We start from the raw sequence: 24,476 nt of genomic DNA on the forward strand, positions 1-24,476 counted from the left end.
AGGCCAAACTTAGATTCACAAAATGTTTAGGGGTGTGCGCACCCATGCGTTCGCCCAGAAAAAAAGACCTACAATGGCTCCCGGTACATTTCCCAGCACAATTCAAAGTGTTGGTGCTGACCTTTAAAGCCCTAAATGGCCTTGGTCCAGTATACCTGAAGGAGCATCTCCACCTCCATCGTTCTGCCCTGAGGTCCAGAGCCGAGGGCCTTCTGGCGGTTCCCTCGCTGCGAGAAGCCAAGTTGCCTTTAAGAACAAATACAGTGGTGCCCCGCAAGACGAATGCCTCGCAAGACAGAAAACCCGCTAGACGAAAGGGTTTTCCGTTTTTCAATGCGCTTTGCAGGACAAATTTCTCTATGGGCTTGCTTCGCAAGACGAAAATGTCTTGCGATTCTTGCAATTTTTTTCCGCTCCCCACCCCCTTTTTCTAAGGCACTAAACTGCTAATAGCCTTTTAGCAGCTAATCCGCTAATCCCTTAAACCGCTAATAGCCGCTAATAGCGCTAATCCGCTAATCCACTAATAGGGTTGCTTCGCAAGACGAAAAAACCGCTAGACGAAGAGACTCGCGGAACGGATTCTTTTCGTCTTGCGAGGCACCACTGTAAAGGCAAATGCTAAGTACTAGCATGTTTATTGGAAGTTCTTCCTACCTTCTAGAACAGGCTTCCTCAACCTCGTCTCTCCAGTTGTTTTTGGCCTACGACTCCCATGATCCCTAGCTAGCAGGACCAGTGGGCAGGGATGATGGGAATTGTAGTCTCAAAACATCTGGAGGGCCAAGGTTGAAGAAGCCTGTTCTAGAAAGTGTTATCTTCAGTCCTGCCGCCTTTAACTGACAATGAGCTATTGCCTCTTATTTTAGAAAGCATTTCTCACTGGTCTGTTAAAATGGGTGTATATTTTTAAATGGAATCTCCTGTCACAGGAACCTTTTTATACTGAATTTTGTTTCGAGGTGGTTTTTGTTTTTAAATTACTGATGGCAACATGCTTTTTACATGTGCTGGATGTTTGTTTTTGATGCTGCCGTTACAGCTAATAAAAATCAATACTATTTGTGCCAGAAATAACTCTGCCTTCCTTGTGGAGTGGGAGGAAACTTCCTTTGCCAGGTGAAACGTCTGTCAGGATTTATGGTGAAACCTTCAGTATATATATGTAATAAATTCTGTTTAACTCCTTTGTGGATTGTAAGATGTGCTTATTCTACACCTGAACCCTCACCGAGGTGACATGAAGTAGCATCATCTTTATACAAATATATACCTCTCCCCTCAAAAGTGTTACCACAAAAATACCATTTTGACTTCAACGCTTGCTTAATAACCTGTAATTTCTGAGCGCTGTGGCTTTGCAATGTTCAGACATGTATATCTCATTCTTGTAAATAAAAGCCTTAATCAAATTTCTGTCTGGCTTTGATCACTATTTGGATCATTTATCCGAAAGAACCTGTGTTGCTATAGGAACAGAATCCATTTATTTGAGCAGCTTGCAGTCTGTTCTGTTAGAATACGCAGCACGGTGATTTGACATCAGCTCTACATGATAAGAATGTGTAGATTTCAAAACCGCAAGTATTTTCAGAAGACTATTTCCGCGTAATGATACAGTGTCTAGATGTCCTGATAGGTTTGGACAAGCATCTCAGTTTTTTCTCTGGCAAGGAGTTACCCATGTATGCAAACCCAAGCCTCAAATAGATTGTTGTGGTCTCGTTGCCAACTTCTGATTTCAGAAATTCTGAAACTGGGCATGAGCCAACAGTGTGACTCGGCAGCTAAAAAAGCCAATGCAATTCTGGGCTGCATCAATAGGAGTATAGCATCTAGATCAAGAGAAGTAATAGTGCCACTGTATTCTGCTCTGGTCAGACCTCACCTGGAGTACTGTGTCCAGTTCTGGGCACCACACTTCAAGAAGGACACTGACAAACTGGAACCAGAGGAACTGGTGTCCAGAGGAGGGCAACCAAAATGGTCAAAGGCCTGGAATCGATGCCTTATGAGGAACGGCTAAGGGAGCTGGGCATGTTTAGCCTGGAGAAGAGGAGGTTAAGGGGTGATATGATAGCCATGTTCAAATATATAAAAGGATGTCACATAGAGGAGGGAGAAAGGTTGTTTTCTGCTGCTCCAGAGAAGCGGACACGGAGCAATGGATCCAAACTACAAGAAAGAAGATTCCACCTAAACATTAGGAAGAACTTCCTGACAGTAAGAGCTGTTTGACAGTGGAATTTGCTGCCAAGGAGTGTGGTGGAGTCTCCTTCTTTGGAGGTCTTTAAGCAGAGGCTTGACAACCATATGTCAGGAGTGCTCTGATGGTGTTTCCTGCTTGGCAGGGGGTTGGACTTGATGGCCCTTGTGGTCTCTTCCAACTCTATGATTCTATGGGCAAGACTAGGGGGCAGAATTGGTGAAATTCAGCACGAGAGAAGCCAGTAGTGAAAAACCAAACTCGTTCTAGTTGCCCCTTTACCAGAGATCAAACCTTACAGAATCCCAGATAGTTTCCTTATAGAATTTCAGATTTCTGGGAGAAACATAACCGTTTGCTACGAAGAACCTTTTTTTATTATTATTGTTTATAATTAATTTTTATTCAGTTTCCAATATACATTCCATCAATATTTGACATTCGCCTTTTACATATACATCTTTTGAACTTCCCTCAGCCTATCTGACAATTCTCCATATTGTCACTACTACTCACATTTCTTAAATTTATATTGCACTTTACCAATCTTAATCTTATCATATCATTCAAGCAACATTTCAGTCAATCTTTTTCACAAAGCTTCTTGAAAGCCAACAAGTGTTAGTTGCTCCTCACATACATTTTTGATATATTCTGTAAATTTATTCCAGTCCTCGGAAAATCTCTGGTCGCGTTGGTTCCGAATTTTTCCAGTCAATTTGTCCATCTCTGCATATTCCATCAGCTTCATTCTCCATTCTTCCCTAGTCGGCATTTCTTCCTGTTTCCATTTCTGGGCCATCAAAATTCTTGCTGCTGTCACTGCATACCTAAATAGTTTCACATCATTCTTTCTGATATCATTCCCTAATATTCCTAATAGAAATGCTTCTGGTTTCTTAATAAAAGTATATTTCAACATTTTTTTCATCTCGTTATAAATCATTTCCCAGAAGCATTTCACTTTCTTGCATTCCCACGAAAAACCTTTCCCAACTCCATCCGAAAGGAATCTTGCTCACCTGCTTGTTCACAAGTAGATCTTTATCCTAAATTCAGAAACTGGGCAAGCCCACCTGCAGACCTGCCCTTTTCTGCTAACCTGTTTGCAGGCTTAAGTCCAGGATTTAAATTTGTTGCTTTAAAGTGTTCTCTGTTGTGGTTAAGGGGTGCGGGGGGTTAGTACTGCTCAATCCCACAGGGAGTCCTAGCTCTGTTGTGTGTGTCTCTTCCTTCACTTCTCTTCCGATGAGTCCTCACTTTGGGATTTGCCATTCCACAAGGGCATTCCAATGACGGATTTGCCATTCCAACGACGGGCGTGTCTGTTAAAGGGAACGGAAGCATGATAGAAAGTGGGCCGTCTGGGTAGGTAAAAAGGCCTCCAATATATCAGCCGAGGTGCAGCTGCCGCCGCCACAATACGGTGAGTATTCGCCTTCCTGGTTTTTGGGGTTGTGGTTCTTGCTTTGGTGGTCGGCGATGTTGGTGTTGTTAAGGGGAAAAATTGACAGTTGGCTTCTTCCCTGCTGAGCCGCGGCACACCAAAGGCGCTGGACCGTTTTGTCAGCCCTGTTGCAAATGGAGTTAGTTAGGAAAGTCTAATACTATTTGATTATATAGGAACATTTCTTGCAGATTGAGCCAACAGATAGATAAATAGATAGATAGATAGATAGATAGATAGATAGATGATAGATAGATAGATAGATACATACATACATACATACATACATACATACATACATGATAGATAGATGATAGATAGATAGATATAATATAATATATTATATATTTTATTAAGGGACGCGGGTGGCGCTGTGGGTTAAACCACAGAGCCTAGGACTTGCCGATCAGAAGGTCCCTGTGATGGGGTGAGCTCCCGTTGCTCGGTCCCTGCTCCTGCCCACCTAGCAGTTCGAAAGCACGTCAAAGTGCAAGTAGATAAATAGGTACCGCTCTGGCGGGAAGGCAAACGGCGTTTCCGTGCGCTGCTCTGGTTCGCCAGAAGCGGCTTAGTCATGCTGGCCACATGACCCGGAAGCTGTACGCTGGCTCCCTCGGCCAATAAAGCGAGATGAGCGCCGCAACCCCAGTCGGTCACGACTGGACCTAATGGTCAGGGGTCCGGAGCGGTACCTATTTATCTACTTGCACTTTCGTGCTTTCGAACTGCTAGGTTGGCAGGAGCAGGGACCAAGCAACAGGAGCTCACCTCGTCGCGGGGATTCGAACCGCCGACCTTCTGATCGGCAAGTCCTAGGCTCTGTGGTTTAACCCACAGTGCCACCCGCGTCCCTCATAGTCTGTAGGGTAGACTTAGCCTATAAATTTCCCCGCAGTCCTTGTAGTTGGCCTGTAAAGGACATCCACACGTTTTGCTTCTTTCATTCTCATACTTACTTCTTGGGCCACATTCCACCGGGAACTCAGTATTGTCAATGCGCTCATCATCTGCCTTGGCCAGTTCAACAGTGACATCCTGGTTTTCTTCACCAGAGAAAAGACTTGAATATTTTCCTAGAAAGATTAGATCCTAAACTAGTTTACTGTGCCAGGAAAAGCACGCAGACACAATGACGTGCCCATTTTGCCAGTGTGTTAGCCTCAAGACTCTACAACGGGGTCAGCAAACTTTTTCAGCAGGGGGCTGGTCCACTGTCCCTCAGACCATGTGGAGGGCTGGACTATATATTTTTTTTTGGGGGGGGGAATGAACAAATTCCTATGCCCCACAAATAACCCAGAGGTGCATTTTAAACAGAAGCGCACATTCTACTCATGTAAAAACACCAGGCAGGCCCCACAAATAACCCAGAGATGCATTTTAAATAAAAGCACACATTCTACTCATGTAAAAACATGCTGATTCCCGGACCGTCCATGGGCCGGATTTAGAAGGTGATTGGGCCGGATCTGGCCCCCGGGCCTTAGTTTGCCTACCCATGCTCTACAAGGAGGAAGAAGTGTCTGCTTCTCAGTCATACACAGTCGTGCAATGAGGCAGGAATTGTGCCGTCCCAATATTTGCCCCCCTTCAGGAGCTGAAATTCCATTTATCCGCAAGAATGTTGTAAGTCTGGGAGCAAAGAGGACAGACCTGGGCTGCAACATGATTTTTTTTTTTTTTTTAGGTAGGCTAGCCTCAGACAGTAGCTAGCTGATGGATGTCGACTTACATTATGGATGTACAGTATGTTCTGTATTATTTTATGAAGACTATTGCTACGTGTTTGCCCTGGCCTTTGGCTGGAACAATAAGCTTAGGAACTGAACTGAACATACTAACACTGTATTCATGCATTTACAAATTCTCTATAGGAGTCTGGGCTCAGTGGCATAGCGTGGGGGGTGCAGGGGGGGCCGGCCGCACCGGGTGCAACATCTGGGGGTTAGGGTTAGGGGGCGCAAATCCATGGGTTAGGCGGCGCAAATCCATGGGTTAGGGGGCGCAAATCCACGGGTTAGGGGGTGCAAATTACTTGCCTTGCCCCGGGTGCTGACAACCCACGCTACACCACTGTCTGGGCTATTTGACTCTCTTCGTGGTAAGGGCTGTCACCACAGAAGCGGCTACCCTTCAAAATTTACCACATGCAGATGCATGGGCATAGCTGGGGGGGGGGACAGTGAGGGGCATCTACCCCCCCTCAATCAAGAGGTAACAGGTTCTGCCCCCCCCTCCAAAAATCCTGGTTACACCCATGTGCAGAAGTGTGTCTGGTGCTCTCAGATTAAGAACTGAGCTATGCCAGGAGCAATTAGGTGTCTAGCCTGCATGGAATTGTAGTGGACAGTGGCGTAGCGTGGGGGGTGCAGGGGGGGCTGGCCGCACCGGGCGCAACATCTGGGGGGGGGCGCGTTCGCACTTGCAGCTCTCTGCCCCTACCTAGCTCACTCACTCTCTCTCACTGCAGTGCTGGCTGTGCGAATCCGATCCAAGCCGCCGGGTCGCCGCCCACTGTGGAGGGGAGGGTGCCAGGCGTGCGGTGCGGTGCGGAGAGAGAGCAAGGGACTATCTGGGGAAGGGACATTGCAGCGGGGGGGGGGCGCAAATTACTTGCCTTGCCCCGGGTTAGGGGGCGCAAATTACTTGCCTGGCCCCGGGTGCTGACAACCCACGCTACGCCACTGGTAGTGGACTCTCTAATCCAGCGGTTCTCAACCTGTGGGTCCCCAGATGTTGTTGGACTACAACTCCCATCATCCCTGAGCTCTGGCCTTGCTAGCTAGAGGTGATGGGAGTTGTAATTCAATATCTGGGGACCCACAGGTTGAGAAAGGCTGCTCTAATCCCTTCATCCCGGTATTTTAAAGGGAACATGTGCCTTGTGATCACATTGTCCATTCTGCTACAGCGTTTTCATAGAAGATGGTACATTACAGAATATAGCTTTCGGGCAAAGGACAAAAACTGTCTCTCCAATGCTACCCGCATTTCTATAGTGCTTCAGCGTCTGTTTTCTTCGTGGGATTTGTATTTAAGTCACTCAGCTACACTCTATGCTAAACACAGACTCCTGATGCCACGGTAGTTGGGTGTAACCTGCTATTTACCAGCCCATGGAAGCAACACTCAATTATAATTACGTGGATTAAAAAGTATGTGCCAAAATCTAGAAAAAAAAGAAGTTAGGAGCATTTAAAATTTACTTCCTTGAAGCAAGCTCACGCCAAATGCATTAAATAATGTGGATTTGCCTGAATCAGTGAAGCACTCCAATTTTGTTGTTTGAAATTTTGCAGAATGAATTTTGATGCGCAGATTGTAAATACCTGGGAAACTAAGAGCCTTTAAGAAAAATAATAGGCTGATTATGAGCAGCACCTGTAGTTGCTCTGAGGGTGCAGAAACACCCAAATTCATGCATCCATCAGTAAACTGCTAAACTGAGTAAACTGAGGCATGAGGTAAATTGCATGGATGAATTTTGGCTGCAAGCTGTATTAAGTTTTTTTTTGCACTGCTCGTTTTAACTGTTGTCTGCAATACGTTACTGTACTGCTTTAAATTGCTTTTATGTGATTTTATTATCACGAAATGCACTGGGCTCCCTTTGGGCAGGAAGGGTGGGTTATACATTTGAAATACTGTGGTAAATAAATAGTATACACATGTTACGTAAATAGCAGCCGTGAGAAAGCCTGAGCAGCCTTAGGACTAGAGGGGTGGGGAAGGCGGATAAAAGCCATCTTTCCCAGGCTGCTATTTCCAGTTTTGGGGAAGAAGTCTCCACCGGTAGGTAGTTTTGGAGAGCCAGTTTTTGTCAGGGTCATGGCAAGGGCAATAAGTTAAGCTTTCTCACCTTGCGGAGCCCAGAAATTGTCTCGGCTTCCCCATTAGCTGCTAATTTATAAAGTAAAGGTAAAGGGACCCCTGACCATTAGGTCCAGTCGTGGCCGACTCTGGGGTTGCGGCGCTCATCTCGCTTTATTGGCCAAGGGAGCCGGCATACAGCTTCCGGGCCATGTGGCCAGCATGACCAAGGCGCTTCTGGCGAACCAGAGCAGCGCACGGAAACGCCGTTTACCTTCCCACCGGAGTGGTACCTATTTATCTACTTGCACTTTGACGTGCTTTCGAACTGCTAGGTTGGCAGGAGCAGGGACCGAGCAACGGGAGCTCACCCCGTCGCGGGGATTCGAACCGCCGACCTTCGAATCGGCAAGTCCTAGGCTCTGTGGTTTAACCCACAGTGCCACCCGTGTCCCTCTGCTAATTTATAATTTATATAACCCCCCAAATGCATGTCAATTCCATTCACACAATGAACACTTCATCAAGTTTTGCTCTTGGTCCCAGACTCATATGCCTTTTTGTGCAGCTATCTGTGTCCCACTGTCATTTCTTGAAATCCATTGCAAACATCTATTTCCATATTAAGCGTATGAGAAGCCAGTGTGACACAGTGAGTACAGGCATGGGTGGGGAAGGACCTGCGTTGGAATGCTGCTCAGCCTCCTGCTCACAGCGTGACCTTGGTCACACTCACACACATGCTGTCTAAATAATAAAAATGAGAAAACCCAAAGGATGTTGTCCTGGACTCCTTGGCAGAAGATTCTTTATTTAAATCAAACAAAGATTTGGCAAGCATTCTTGCTTTTGGTCTTTGAATGTCTCTTTAGCACATTTTTAAATGCTTGGGTTAGCCAGTCCCTTAAATTCCATTTTATACTGTTTTTTAAATGGTGTCGTGGTTTTATTGTATATGTGTCAGTACAACACCTTGTTATACATTATGAATTGAGGGACTATATCAACACTTATATAAACGAGTAGACAAAGTGTCCTTCATTTCCAAATTATGTGAAATTTTTGTAGCGTTTTCCCCACAAGCAACACCTCAACATTTACTAGAATTGCCTATGTAATAAGCTCCAAACAAACTAGGCCAGCTTTAAAGATCTCTCAAATGAGACAGATACTATCTTCACATGTTAACACCACAAAACTGCCCCTTCCCTGCAACAACCTGATATTTGACACAAAATAAAAAAAATTCCTTCCAGTACCACCTTAGAGACCAACTAAGTTTGTTATTGGTATGAGCTTTCGTGTGCATGCAAAACACGAAAACTCATACCAATAACAAACTTCGTTGCTCTCTAAGGCGCTACTGGAAGGAATTTATTTCGTTTTGACTACGGCTACTGATATTTGACAGTTTAATATCTGGTATTTGCAACACAGCTGTCCCTCATGCATCGCTGTACACACATACGCTCTTGAATTCTGAATTACAACTGAAAAAATATCACAAACCACAGAAGACTTACCTTCCACAATGGACAGAGCTATCCAGAAAGCCAGCCACCTGCAGGAGAAGCCAGCGGTTTGCTTGAGAGACATTTTCTACTCTCTGAGCATCTCAGCAGCCCTGCCTTTAAGAAGAGGGGATGAGTCAGGGACTGGCAGAGCTCTGCGCTGGATTAGTTTGCAAAGTTTGCAAAGTGGACCACAAGGTAAAGAGCGCTACCTTCCTGCTTTGAATCAGAGTCTTAAAGAGCAACCCCACCCCACCAGTTTTGTCTGGATAGAATTTTTTTTTGAAGTGTGTTCCAGGAGGAATGTTTACATTTATCGAATACCTCTGTTTTCACATTGGTACCAGAGAACGGGATGCTCTAGAGAAAGAGGGGAAATGCCTGAGAGCTTAATTTGAGGCTCCACCAGCCAGACCTTGTTCTTGCAGTTTAGGTCAAGGGGAGACTGTAACCTGGGGCAGCAAGTTTCCTAAACTCCATTCAGGAGGCTCCCGCCCCGTGGAATGCCTTCCCATCAGATGTGAAGAAATAAAAATCTACCGTATTTTTCGCTCTATAGGATGCACCAGACCACAAGACGCACCTAGTTTTTGGAGGAGGAAAACAAGAAAAAAAAAATGTTCTGAATGTCAGAAGCCAGAACAGCAAGAGGGATCGCTGCGCAGTGAAAGCAGCGATCCCTTTTGCTGTTCTGGCTTCTGGGATAGCTGCGCAGCCTGCATTCGCTCCGTAAGACGCACACACATTTCCCCTTACTTTTTAGGAGGGAAAAAGTGAGTCTTATAGAGCAAAAAATACAGTACTTGACATCTGAAGGCGGGCCTGTACAGGGAAGTTTTTAATGTTTGTGGGTTTTTTGTGTTTTAATACATACCCAACTCCCTCAACCATTCCTCATAAGCCTTGGTTTCCAGACCCTTAATCCTCTTGATCCTTAATCCTTTTCCTTTTCTGCTATTGGGTCCCCGGAGCACAGATTCACACAAAGTGGCAAACTTTGTGGTAAACCCCCTTGCAGGAGACAACATGGGTTTATTTGAAATGCATATGCATAGCAAATGTGCAGCGCAATAAGCTCGTAATCTGCACACTCAGTTCTGAGCGTGCCAGCTTTTTATACATTTGCAGAATACAATGCCACCTGATTTCTTGTAGACCACCTGATTTCTGGGAAATCGAAAGTTATAGTAAGTTTCTATTTCCTTCTATGGGCATCGTCCCTCTCCCCCCTGCAATGGCCCCAGCAGCCCCACCACGCCACGTGGATTCCTGAGTCCTCCTTATCTCTTTACAACCATGAATAAACATCTGAGACGCCCCTCAGTGCCAGCCTTGGCAATGCCAGCAGACCTCTCCTTTCTCAGAAAGGCCCTTGGGGGGGGGGGGTCCTTATGGCCCTACAATCTTTGTCACCCTCCTTTGCTCACACTCCAATTTCTCAATATCCTCCTTAAATTGTTTACCCAGAAGTACGCACTTCTAACCAGGGAGAAGAGTCGATGGAGGAAGATTGGAAAAAATTTAAAGTATATTTACAGAAATATTGCAAAATTAATGAATGTTAGAACAATATTGGAATGAAGTTATATGGTTTTAGCAGAAGTGTTATTAAGAACTATATGAATATTAATTGTAAATGTGTTAAAGTGGAAAATTTAAAGTTAAATGGTGTTAGGATAAATTATAGAACAAAAATTGAAGAAGAGGGAAAGGATTTGTTGAATTAGTAAATTTGAACTAGAATACAAAAAAGGGAGGTGCGAGGAAGTCGAGGAAATAAGCAAATGAAAGATATAGATATGAAATTTGGATGTGTGTTTAAATGTTTTTGTTTCGTTTTTGTTGTATTGTTGTATTGTATCTTTTTATTGTTGATGTATTGTTTGTTGAATCTACGTATTGTTCTTCTTTATTGTCTTTCTTTTCATAACTATAAAATATTTAATAAATATTTTTTTTTTTAAAAAAAGAAGTACGCACTTCTGTATTTAATGAGCCTGCACCCAGGCAAGCAGGCACACAGGATTGTGTCTAAAATACTGTGCAACTCTCTCTCCCCCCCCCCCCAATTTTATTTATTTATTTTATAACACAAATAAAAAGCACAAACAGAAAAGACAAACAAAACGAACAAATTCTTGTCATATCCTTATTTTTCTAGACATTGTGAAATGGGCTTCCCCAAGTCCCCCGTATCTGATTTTCATTTTACCTCATCTTTAGCAGTTTACATATAACATAGTTTTAACCATTTATTTTTTTTATCACACTTACTTTTACCATAAAAAATCTTCACAATTTATCCCTTACAAATAATACAGTTCTAAAATACACTATCTTCTGCTTCTAACCCTACAGCCTATATCCACTTCCAAAGCTATTCTAAGATTTAAATATTAACATATTTTTTTCAAGTATTCTTTAAACTTCTTCCAATCTTCTTCCACCTCTTCTCTCTGGTCTCGGAGTCTCCCAGTTAGTTTGGCAAGTTCCATATAGTCCATCATCTTCATCTGCCATTCTTAAAAATACTGTGCAACTCTTATTTGGACTAATCTCAAAATGGTATTGATGTATGGAAGTGAGCGCTGGACCATAAAGAAGGCTGATCGCCGAAGAATTGATGCTTTTGAATTATGGCGCTGGAGGAGACTCCTGAGAGTCCCATGGACTGCAAGAAGATCAAACCTCTCCATTCTGAAGGAAATCAGCCCTGAGTGCTCACTGGAAGGACAGATCCTGAAGCTGAGGCTCCAAGACTTTGGCCACCTCATGCGAAGAGAAGACTCCCTGGAAAAGACCCTGATGTTGGGAAAGATGGAGGGCCCAAGGAGAAGGGGACGACAGAGGACGAGATGGGTGGATAGTGTTCTCGAAGCTACCAGCATGAGTTTGACTAAACTGCGGGAGGCAGTGGAAGACAGGAGTGCCTGGCGTGCTCTGGTCCATGGGGTCACGAAGAGTTGGACACGGCTAAACGACTAAACAACAACAACAAAATGTTAGGTGGCCTGTGTTTCTGGGCTCTACTGCTAGTGTTCTCTACCATACATGCTTAGGTGCAGATGATGCCAGCATATGGTATATTGTTGTTGTTGTTGTTTAGTCTTCCACTGCCACCCGCAGTTTGGTCAGATTCATGTTTGTAGCTTCAAGAACACTGTCTAACCATCTCGTCCTCTGTCGTCCCCTTCTCCTTGTGCCCTCCATCTTTCCCAGCATCAGGGTCTTTTCCAGGGAGTCTTCTCTTCTCCTGAGGTGGCCAAAGTACTGGAGCCTCAGCTTCACGATCTGTCCTTCCAGTGAGCACTCAGGGCTGATTTCCTTAAGAATGGATGCATTTGATCTTCTTGCAGTCCGTGGGACTCTCAAGAGTCTCCTCCATAATTCAAAAGCGTCAATTCTTCGGCGATCAGCCTTCTTTATGGTCCAGCTCTCACTTCCATACATCACTACTGGGAAAACCACAGCTTTTACTATACGGACCTTTGTTGGCAAGGTGATGGTATATAGATAAATGAAAAAATCAAATGGATGACTACTTTCCATCATTTTCTCTTTGAGTAACACCAAGCAGGAAGTCGTTGCTGAAACAGAGGCTTTTATTATTTTTTTGCTGTGACTAAATTGTGCTTCAGTCCTGATGGCTTAGTCGTATGCCATTTCTTAATTCCCCAGGTGCCCTGACTGAGAAACTGAGGAAACACTGGCCAGCAATGACTCACATGCCGTCTAGTAGTTAAAAGCTCAAGCCTATGAATGATACATGATGAGCGTCATTTTCCACCACAGTGCTGGTACCTAATGCATTAAAGGATGGTTGCAGAGATCTAGTATGATGGCTGCTAGAAATTTAGGGACAGGGCAGTAAATATTGTGAGTTTTCCCTTTTTAAAATTGGTTTAGACACACAAAATATAAAGAACAGGAACAATAAACACAGAATCATAGCTGTCAACTTTCCCCTTTTCTTGCGAGGAATCCTATTCGGAATAAGGGAATTTCCCTTTAAAAAAGGGAAAAGTTGACAGCTATGAACAGAATCACAAAGGGCGAGGTAAAAAACAGAAGCCCATTCAGTGATTCTTAATACATTATGTAGTTGTTACTACATTCCATCTTTTAAAAATGTTCATTACAGGTAGCACAAAGTCAGCAAATACCAAATAATACTGAGGAGGGGATCTTTAACCTAGGACATCTGTTTTCCCTTGGACTTTGGTTGATCCAGATTTGTGTTTGCACTCAGATAAAGAAAGCTCACAAGCCACAATCTGACATTATGAGCCATTTCTCCTCCTTCTGTAAACACAGAGATAGGCAAGGTGGCTCGCTGTTACGCCGGCTTGGTGTGGCAATTTTCCTGCAGTGGCGAGAGCAGCAGCACATAAGGAAAAGCATTTGTCTGTAGTTTAAAGGTGCTGGGAATTGTAGTTCTGCGAGGGGTAAACTATAGCTCCCATGATTTGGAGTGGGGGCAGACAATGTATGTTGTGTACACAGTCTCTGCCTGTCCCTTTCCATTCTCTCTCGTGCCCTGAGGGCTGGGCCAAGACATTTTGCCGCTTGAGGTGAGGCATCTGATCAAGGTCTGTATTTTAAAATGAGCTTAAAAATATATTTGCAAATGTTTGTATGTTTCATGCCAGGCAGAAACCAGCTGGCTAAGCACTCTGGCAGTGTTTATCTTCCTGCTCTCCTGGACAAGGGCCCCCCTGATTTATAGCAGTAGCAGGAGACAAGTTTCTCAAAGTTGTAAAAGGGAATTACAGGCTGGGAGCAAAGGTTATACTGACCCTACATATTACAGAATGCAACCAAGCTGCAAAAACACTAATTAAGAGTTGGTAAATAGTAAGATTTATTGTTTAACAGAAAATAATACCATGTGCCTCCCATCAGATTCTAGCCATATTTTCCCAAGGTTTAAGGTATCCTGAGAAAGTTAAAGGGCAATAAAATTTGGGAAGGGCTAATGGGAAAAGCAGCTGGCTGGGAAAGGGGGGGTGTAAAATGAAGAGGCTTCTTTTTTCTGAGTTCCTTTTTACTTTGAAAAGGCCTTTTCTTCTAAAAAGCTATCTATGTTATGTATAGACTTGTTGGCTTTAATGATGCAAAGGATTTAGAAAGTAAGAAATGTTATTAGATTCTTATTTCATTGATGGTGTGTGAGAATGTGAACCCAAGATCTCTGTTTAAGATAGAATTTAATACCATGAGCCATCTGTTTTAGCCATTTGTTTTGAAGGGGCAACAAGGGCAAAAGGTGATCTGGTAATTAAGGTGCCTTGTCGAGGCAAATGTAAGATATATGGCTAATTGTCTGCCATTTATAGATAGAAGGAAATATAGCTCTTTGTCTCCCATAAAAGGTAATAGGAAATGGGTGTATCTTTTATGATTGGTTCTAGCAAACAGCCAATAGGAATTTCAACCAGGCTGATTGGACAGAGGCAGCCAAAGGAGGTGCAAGGGGGCTGGGCTGAGGAAATATAAGTGCTGGCCATCAGGGCTGGAGTGGGCAGAGCTTTGGTAACCATATACCACTGTGCCTATTATTTATTTGTCTGACAAATAAATTATTATTTTAATTTCTCTATTGCTGCGTTGAATATTTCATTCCAGCTAAGCGTTAACCACAAGCAGGGTGCTACAGAGGTACAAGGTCAATGGGCAGCCCACCCCTCAAAGTCCAGGTGCATAGCGGTACCCAAGGCCAAATACGTTTATTTGGCACCTGAGGCAGACAATCCTACAAGCACTTCTACCCTTCCCCAGGTACAACAATAATGAATTAAATAACAACCCTTTTATGAGACCCAAATTCAGCTCCCCAAGGCAGCCACCTCACCTTGCCTTGGGTGTGTGAGGTTAGACTGCTCTCTCACTCTCTTCCCTTAAACCTAATAATAATAATAATAATAATAATAATAATAATAATTTTATTTATATCCCGTCCTCCCCAGCTGAAGCCGGGCTCAGAGCAGCTAACGACAGTAAAATAATTATAACAAATAAAGGCTTGACATATCTCGCTTTGCATGTCATGAGTCTATCTCATATATTAGTTTCACCTTTTAAGTTGAATTATTGAAATAAATGAACTTTTCCACGATATTCTAATTTTCCGAGTTTCACCTGTAAATAAAGCAAGTAAGCCCACAAGCAATTCATTTCTTTCAAAGAGTCACTTGTGAACACAAATCTCCCTTTCCTGCCCCTGGCACACGATTTGCATTGTGCTACACCTGTAGTACCTCTCCGTTATCAGTTGGGGTTGCTCAAGCCATGGTGTCCGGCTGTCCGGCTGACAAAATGCCTGCCTTCTCAGTGGAGCCGTCCCTGAGAATTAAGAAGGGGCCCAGTTCTGCTTAGTTACGTGTTTCATTGATACATCAGCGAGTGGTGACTATTTCTGGAAAGCTCATAACCCTGTTCACATAAGCCTCAATCTTTACTGCCAGACAGCATATGAGTGTACAGTGAGCATTGCAGCTTTAAGACTTTGTGCAAATCTCTGAAACTCCTGTGGTCTCCCATTTGGTGTGTCAAAGCCCACCCCCTAAATAAGGCAGGGAAAATAAAGGGGGATAATTATAAACCACCTGAGATGGAAGATTTGGAGATTAGTTTTGTCTCAGCCGTCAGCTTAGGCTGTTCAGTCCAGTCACACCTAGGCTAGTCCCACAGCTAAGCATTCAGAGGTAGCTTTGCGGTTTTATTAACTAGTGTATTGTTGCTGTTGTTTTTCACTTATTCACTGTATTTCCCCTTAAGAGTTCCCAATATGGTGTATAAACATAAAGTACAAATAAGAAGATCGGATAAAAGAACACCAATCGTGATAAAATCGCTGAAACACAAAATATCAACTTAAGCTGAAAACTTATTCTGATAAGATATTCACTTGTACCACCATGCAGCCAGTGTACACCAGGACATAAGGAGACTTTCTAGCAACTGAATCACTTGATTTACCAGGGAAAGATGGTAAGAGGTGCCACAGTAGAGAAGGCCCTGTTCCTCATGCTCACAGATTATATCTGTCAGACAGAGCATGGAGCACATCTTCTCTGGCAGATCCAAAGTCTGGGGAGGGACATAGGTTGTGTGCACTGGCTAACTCTGCACCCAGTGTGCTCCCACTTCTGGTTTGGGAAGTAGCATGCGCATGATGTTAGCCCCGATCCATAGCTATCCTGCATCCTGTCGTAAAATACTATGCATCTCCCCCGAAACCAGTTTCAATCTGAATTGAGAAAAAGAATGGCCTAGCCAGCGATCTCTATCAGACAACATCTAAACTTACCCAGATTCTTTGAAGGAAGCCATGCCAGTTAGTGGTTTAAAACCAGTATCTGTTCTTAACTTAAATAGGATCATGGTGTCGTGGTAGGACAAATTGCCCCTACTGGGTTTTGTCCCTTTAAAGGTAAAGGGACCCCTGACCATTAGGTCCAGTCGTGGCTGACTCTGGGGTTGTGGCGCTCATCTTGCTTTACTGGCCGAGGGAGCCGGCTTCCGGGTCATGTGCAGCTTCCAGGTCATGTGGCCAACATGACTAAGCCGCTTCTGGCGAACCAGAGCAGGGCACGGAAACGCCGTTTACCTTCCCGCCGGAGCGGTACCTACTTATCTACTTGCACTTTGATGTGCTTTTGAACTGCTAGGTTGGCAGGAGCAGGGACCGAGCAACAAGAGCTCACCCTGTCGCAGGGATTTGAACCGCCGACCTTCTGATCAGCAAGTCCTAGGCTCTGTGGTTTAACCCACAGCGCCACCCGCGTCTGTTAAAACCTACTCAATGAGCTGAGTAAATGCCGCAGTTTTGCAGTTGTCCTGGGCTTCCATGGGCTCCACCTGCCGCAGAGACATTCTTTGTACCAGAAATGCAACTGCCTCTGGGGCAGTTAGAATCTCTTTCGGGGGGCCTCCCAGTATTTTAATAGTTTGCTTTCCAGAGTTCAACGGGAGGGCTGTAACCTGACATGGAAACAGCTGAAAAGCCATGTGTGCTATGTGCTATTTTCTAATGGCAGTTGTTGAGTTGTTCTGGCCCGTCCATGTAATCCTATTCCAAGGATGCTCTGGCAGATCTTATTAGATCCAGTTCACCTGCTGCCATTAGGAGCGTGTGTGTATATTATGAACAATTTCAAGTTGCTTCCATGTGGAAGCAGTGTTGAAAATTGCCTGCAGCTGAGCAGTACTAGGCCTTGAGAGCAGTGGTGTAGCGTGGGTTGTCAGCACCCGGGGCAAGGCAAGTAATTTGCGCCCCCCCCCCGCTGCACTGTCCCTCCCCCAGATAGTCCCTCGCTCTCTCTCCGCACCGCACGCCTGGCACCCTCCCCTCCACAGTGGGCGGCGACCCGGCGGCTCGGATCGGATTCGCACAGCCAGCACTGCAGTGAGAGAGAGTGAGTGAGCCAGGTAGGGACAGAGAGTTGCGAGTGCGAGCGCCCCCCCCCCCAGATGTTGCGCCCGGTGCGGCCGGCCCCCCCTGCACCCCCCATGCTACGCCACTGCTTGAGAGTGGTTTCTTCCATAGGTAAACTTCACAGAACATTTGTTATTAGAATCATAGAATTGGAAGGGACCCTGAAGATCATCTTGTCTACCTCCCTGTAATTCAGGAATAAGCAGCTGACCGATACAGGAGTTGAATCTGCAACCTTGGCGTTCTCCGCATCATGCTCTAACCAACTGAGCTATCCAAGGTATTACTGATTAACAGAATGAGTTCCATATAGTTTATGTAAGGATATAGACTAGCAGTGGGACGCGGGTGGCACTGTGGTCTAAACCACTGAGCCTAGGGCTTGCCAATCAGAAGGTCGGCAGTTCGAATCCCTGTGATTGGGTGAGCTCCCATTGCTCAGTCCCTGCTCCTGCCAACCTAGCAGTTCGAAAGCACGTCAAAGTGCAAGTAGATAAATAGGTACCGCTCCGGTGGGAAGGTAAACGGTGTTTCCGTGTGCTGGTCTGGTTCTCCAGAAGCGGCTTAGTCATGCTGGCCACATGACCTGGAAGCTGTACGCCGGCTCCCTCGGCCAATAAAGCGAGATGGGCACCGCAACCCCAGAGTTGGTCACGACTGGACCTAATGGTCAGGGGTCCCTTTACCTTTACTAAGAAATAGTCCACATACAGGTGGTAATTCAGTACTCACTGAAGAGAACATTAATATTGCTTTTTCTCAACAGCTTTATGCAAGTAAGGTGTATATAGGAGAGGGGCAGTACCTCTGGTGGGGGACTCATCCTCCTTCTGAGCTAGTTTGTCCACTTTTGGTCTCTATCCTGCACTCTCACCTTCTGGCGGCTCCCTCGCTGCGAGAAGCCATTACAGGGAACCAGGCAGAGGGCCTTCTCGGTAGTGGTGCCCGCCCTGTGGAACACCTTCCCACCAGATGTCAAAGAGAAAAATAACTACCAGACTTTTAGAAGACATCTGAAGGCAGCCCTGTTTAGGGAAGCTTTTAATGTTTGATGTATTACAGTATTTTAATATTTTTTTGGAAGCCGCCCAGAGTGGCTGAGGAAGCCCAGCCAGATGGACAGGATATAAATAAATTATTATTATTATTATTATTATTATTATTATTATTATTATTATTGGCACATATATCACCTAAAGTATGTTAAAGGCTGGCAAATGCTGCTTTTCACTGAACAGCAATAATTAAAACAAGCTTTTAAAAAGTAGAAAAATCCCAGCCCGTTTCACCGTTGCTGTTTTCAGAGCTTGTTGTTGGAGTCGCTATCTTGACCCATTCTTGTTTTTAGATTGATGGCAGTTGGACTGTAAATTCCTGAAACGCTCTGCACAGTTTGGCAGCTGTACAAACTGAAAATATCCTTACAGGGCAACCTTATTGTCAGGGAACTGCCATCAGTGTCCGAGGAAGGGAGCAAGCTCCGAAGGGATCCCAGAGAGCGTCCCGGGAGTGGGAGAGGCAGCCCATCTTCTGGGGGAGAGAATCAGCGTAGCACCAGTGGAGAAGGGGGGGAGATGGGGGAAGCGGCGAGGCGGTCCCATGACTCCTTGCCGGGGACCAGCGGGGAGAGTAGAGGTCCTCCGCTGCCTACGCCCTCCTTGCGCAGAAGGCTTCCGCGCAGAGAGAGTAGGAGGAGACTAGGCGTCAAAGAACTTCTTTGCTGGAAGAAGTTTAAGAAATGCCCACTGACGGATTCTGCCAGCGATTGAGACAGCCACGGGTGAGTGGCTGTCCGGACAGGAAAGGTTCACTCAGGCAACCCAGCCAGACGTGGGGACAAGCTTACGCACGAGCAACCCCTAGAACCATTACACTTATGCACGTCTACTCGGAAGTAAATCTTGTCAAGTTCAATGGGCCTTACTCACTGGGAGTGAGTGTAGAATTGCAGCCTAGAATGTGTCTGGATAACTTTAACACCACCCATGCGCAAAAGCAAAGTATCCGCTGGCTTAGGGCAGTTCAAAAGATACAATAAAATACATTTTTAGAAGGGGGGAAAAGCCCTAAGTGGGCAAAACCCTAAAACAGCCCAATGAGACATAAATATGCTGCATGACCAGTATGTGTGTGTGTGTGTGTGTCTTGGATTGAAGACAGGAGGTGGAGCTGGAATTCTGAACAGAAGTACAGTGGTGCCCCGCAAGACGAATGCCTCGCAAGACAGAAAACCCGCTAGACGAAAGTGTTTTCCGTTTTGGAGGTGCTTCGCAGGACGAAAATGTCTTGCGATTCCTGGGGGTTTTTTCCGCTCCCCACCCCCTTTTTCTAAGGCACTAAACTGCTAATAGCCTTTTAGCAGCTAATCCGCTAATCCCTTAAGCCTTTAATAGCTGCTAATAGCCGCTAAACCGCTAATAGCGCTAATCCGCTAATCCGCTAATGGGCTTGCTTCGCAAGACGAAAAAACCGCTAGACAAAGAGACTCACGGAATGGATTCTTTTCGTCTTGCGAGGCACCACTGTACTCCATATTGCAAGTCTCACTCCTAAGGCTCCATAACAGCCTCTATGGATTTGATGAAAAAAGGAGGACAAAATTTTTTAAATTATATTTCACGAAAGTATTTTTGTCAGAAGAATGAAAATCATGCTGCTTTGCAAATATAGAGACCAAGGGAAACAGCCCTTCTTCCTAAACCCACAGCACCTGCCCCATGTTGAATCCAGACCCCTTTTTGCATTGATGACGTAAGCAACAAATAGACATGGGTCAACTCATAGGATTCCTCTAAGCAACACAGTATAGCCCAGATGCTTCATAAGGTGAAACAGTTTTGCTGGTCCCAGGTACTCTGTCCTCCTCATCCGGATCTGGGCCTGAAAGACTAAGTAAAAATATGGGTGTATAGAGGGTAGGTTATACGCAGATTGCTTTGGGCAGGTGGAGGTGGTCAACATTACTTTTTCCAATAGCAACAGTGATTAAATGATTAAGCTTCCTTAGCATTGGTGCTGCCTGTCCAGTGCTGAAGCCTTAGATTGTCTCCACAGTTTGTTTTATAACTTTCCTTAGAAATATTTGATTGAGTTCCCTTTTTTTTTAAAAAAAAAAAATAATGCTTAGAGTTTGGTGCTGTTCTGGTTTGGGGCCTGGTATATGTATACCTCCATTGGTGAACCTGCGAAAAAAAAACATTTATCTAGTCCCTTTTGAAGAGCTTCTTGCCCATTTGACTAGCAACTGGCACCTTCTCGCCAATTATATTGTGGGCCATGTTTATCAGATAGTCTGTAAACACCTTTTTTGGAGTGGAATGGGAGGGCTGACACTTTTTGCAATCTGGCGAAGTGGCTAGGTAAAGGGACCCATGACCGTTAGGTCCAGTTGCAGATGACTCTGGGGTTGCGGCGCTCATCTAGCTTTACTGGCTGAGGGAGCCAGCGTACAGCTTCCTGGTCATGTGGCCAACATGACTAAGCCGCTTCTGGCGAACCAGAGCAGCGCACGGAAATGCCGTTTACCTTCCCGCTGGAGTGGTACCTATTTGTCTACTTGCACTTTTTGGTGTGCTTTCGAACTGCTAGGTTGGCAGGAGCAGGGACCGAGCAATGGGAGCTCACACCGTCGCGGGGATTCGAACTGCCGGCCTTCTGATCGGCAAGCCCTAGGCTCTGTGGTTTAGATCCCCAGGATTGCTTGTTTGCTGCCAGACAGAACCTATCCTGTGCATTTGGGTACTTGGTGAGAGGGACTTGCCTGGTTGGCTCAGGAGAAATGGAGGACAAGAGATTAGGGTTTTTTATCACTACAGTTTGTACCCTTGCAGCATGACCCTTGTCTGAGATTGTTCCTGCTTAGAGTCAAATTCCTTTCTCCCTTCACATAGAGTCAATTAGCACATTCTACAACTGGGAATGGGAAGGTAAGGCTCTTCTGGAAGGGGGAGGGGGAACCAGGTAGAGAATCATCTTCACAATAAGGAAAGGTACCTGGCCATTTTACCAGACCATCAAGGTAATCACCATGTTTTCCAGTGGTTTTCTTAACTTTTTGCTTTCCAAAACTACTACTATTACTACTACTACTAATGAAAATATATTTATACCCTGCCCATCAACGCTGGGTTTCCCCAGCCACCCTGGGTGGCTCCCAACAGAATATTTAAAACACAATAAAACATCAAACATTAAAAATTTCCCTAAACAGGGATGTCTTCTAAAAGTCAGATAGTTGTTTATTTCCTTGACATCTGATGGGAGGGTGTTCCACAGGGCGGGTGCCACCACCAAGAAGACCCTCTGCCTGGTTCCCTGTAGCTTCACTTCTCGCAGAGAGGGAACTGCCAGAAGACTCTCAGAACTGGACTTCAGTGTCTGGGCAGAACGATGGGGGTGGAGACACTCCTTCAGGTATACAGGACTGAGGCCGTTTAGGGCTTTAAAGGTCAGCACCAACACTTTGAATTGTGCTGGGAAACATGCCTTTAACAATCAGTCAATGGGTTGAAGGTGATGCAAATAGCATCTTCTAGCTCAAGCCCTACTAACCACTGACATACAGAAAGGAGAATTAAATATACCACCCCTCTCCTCCGACACTAGTCAGTTAATTCATGAAAGTGTGTTGTGCTGCGATTGTGTAAGTTCTGAGTACGGCAGCTAAAAACTGAACACCAATCTGCTCCCAAGTGTCCCAGGGCTCATTTGTCCTTCGGTTCAAGCTGTATCTAGAGGCACCAACTCTCTTGGCTGTGATACACACAAGTCACAATAGTCTCTCCACTCTCGTTTTTAAGAGCAGGGGACCAGCTGGACTTGCCCTTAAAAGGTACTATGTTGGTGTGATATTTTTAGATGCTGAATTAGCTTTCAAATAAGAGCTGCAGAGAGGGAGTGACGTGGCCCAGCTAAGATTCTAAATCTATTGCCTCTGTCCCCATGGTTACAGTTTCCTCTCCTTGCCTGGGATCAAGCATAACAAGACACCACAAACATAATCTTGGCGAGAATGTGGCCTGCCTTGCTTAACACAGAAGGAAGATGAGCAACAAAGAGAATAAAGTGGGAAATGATGTAATGTGAGATAAATAACTGCTAGGAAGTGCGCGTGTATGTGCATTTTAAGATGGAAGCAAACTATTTGCTATGCAAAAAATAAAAATCCAATCCACAAGGGTAGTTCACAGCCTGCCATAATTAACTGTACTGTAATACATATTAAGGGACGTGGGTGGCGCTGTGGGTTAAACCACAGAGCCTAGAACTTGTCGATCAGAAGGTTGGCGGTTCGAATCCCCGCAACGGGGTGAGGTCCCGTTGCTCAGTCCCTGCTCCTGCCAACCTAGCAGTTCGAAAGCACGCCTGTGCAAGTAGATAAATAGGTACCACTGCGGCGGGAAGGTAAACGGCTTTTCCATGTGCTGCTCTGGTTCGCCAGAAGCGGCTTAGTCCTGCTGGCCACATGACCCGGAAGCTGTACAGCGGCTCCCTTGGCCAATAAAGCGAGATGAGCGCCGCAACCCCAGAGTAGGTCACGACCGGACCTAATGTTCAGGGGTCCCTTTACCTTTAATACATATTGGTGTATATAGGAACTTACACCAATACTGGTTGCAACCACAAAGTCCCAGTCCTCATCAATTTTGGAAGTATCACCTCTTAGAAGGAATATCTTCCCCCAGTTTTATTGCCCATTTACCCAATTTTGAAGGAATCTTTTTGCAGCTTTTCACAGTCCACTTGGGCTTTCGCCATCCTGAATCATTTGATGCCAGCGTTCAAACTTGGTGTACTTTGCTGCTGATTTCTGAATGTTTATGAAAAAGTTGAATGGCTAGGGGAGCCTTTTAGCAGCTCTGTCTAGTTTGCCAGCTATGGCCGTTCCTGGAGGGGAATAGCCTGACCACCGTAGTGCCTGCATTGGCAATATTGAGGCTGGATTGCTGCAACATGCTTGATGTGGGGCTGCGCTTGGTTCCAGTTTGGAAGCTCCAGCTGGTGCAAAATGCGGCGGCTGGACTGCTGATGGGGGCATATGGATGAGAACGTGTGATACCATTGTAAAGACATATGCAATATGCACCCATCTATTATGCAGCAGGGACCCGGGTGGCGCTGTGGGTAAAAGCCTCAGCGCCTAGGACTTGCTGATCGAAAGGTTGGCGGTTCGAATCCCCGCGGCGGGGTGCGCTCCCGTTGCTCGGTCCCAGCGCCTGCCAACCTAGCAGTTCGAAAGCACCCCCGGGTGCAAGTAGATAAATAGGGACCACTTACTAGCGGGAAGGTAAACGGCGTTCCGTGTGCTGCGCTGGCTCGCCAGATGCAGCTTGTCACGCTGGCCACGTGACCCAGAAGTGTCTCCGGACAGCGCTGGCTCCCGGCCTATAGAGTGAGATGAGCGCACAACCCTAGAGTCTGGCAAGACTGGCCCTTACGGGCAGGGGTACCTTTACCTTTTATTACGCAGCAAGGTTTAAGGTCCTTGTCTTCATTTCCTCATATGAAACTGCCTGGGTTCTGAGATCTTTGGAGGAAGCCCTTCTCATGGTTCCACCCCCCTCAGAGGCACACTTGGTGGGGACACAGGAGAGGGCCTTCTGGTGGGATGTAACATCACTGAAGCAGTCAAATACAACATTTCCTGTTTGCCCAGAGTGGATGCACAGGGGAATGCTGCTCCAGCCAGGAGGACTTCCTGTCACACCTGGTCTGGAGCATCGTTCCCCTGTGTGTGACCAAGAAGATGGGCATGACCCTAGCAGACCCTACAAAAGGGTGGTCACACAGTCATCTTCCCTTTTTGCATTTCCCCTTATGCTGTCTGCTGGGTCTCAGCCAGCAGCACATGGTCTCATTCCTCACACTCTTCTCTGTACGTTTCCAAGCACAATTCAAAGTGTTGGTGCTGACCTTTAAAGCCCTAAACGGCCTCGGTCCAGTATATCTGAAGGAGCGTCTCCACCCCCATCGTTCTGCCCGGACACGGAGGTCCAGTGCCGAGGGCCTTCTGGCAGTTCCCTCATTGCGAGAAGCAAAGCTACAAGGAACCTGGCAGAGGGCCTT

At 45.5% G+C, this 24,476-nt stretch overlaps 1 long non-coding RNA gene across 1 annotated transcript; it reads right to left on the bottom strand.

The window, feature by feature from the left end:
• Positions 1-2,406: 2,406 nt before the first annotated feature.
• LOC310661708 lies at positions 2,407-9,201 on the bottom strand. Its single transcript, XR_014504088.1, has 4 exons — positions 8,987-9,201; positions 4,610-4,726; positions 3,194-3,778; positions 2,407-2,575 (listed from the first exon to the last, which is right to left on the bottom strand). It is a non-coding gene; the product is annotated as an uncharacterized lncRNA (long non-coding RNA).
• Between the last annotated feature and the right edge of the window lie 15,275 nt (positions 9,202-24,476).

Source organism: Podarcis tiliguerta, assembly GCF_965153285.1.
Source record: "Podarcis tiliguerta genome assembly, chromosome: 13".
Classification (NCBI taxonomy): Eukaryota; Metazoa; Chordata; class Lepidosauria; order Squamata; family Lacertidae; genus Podarcis; species Podarcis tiliguerta.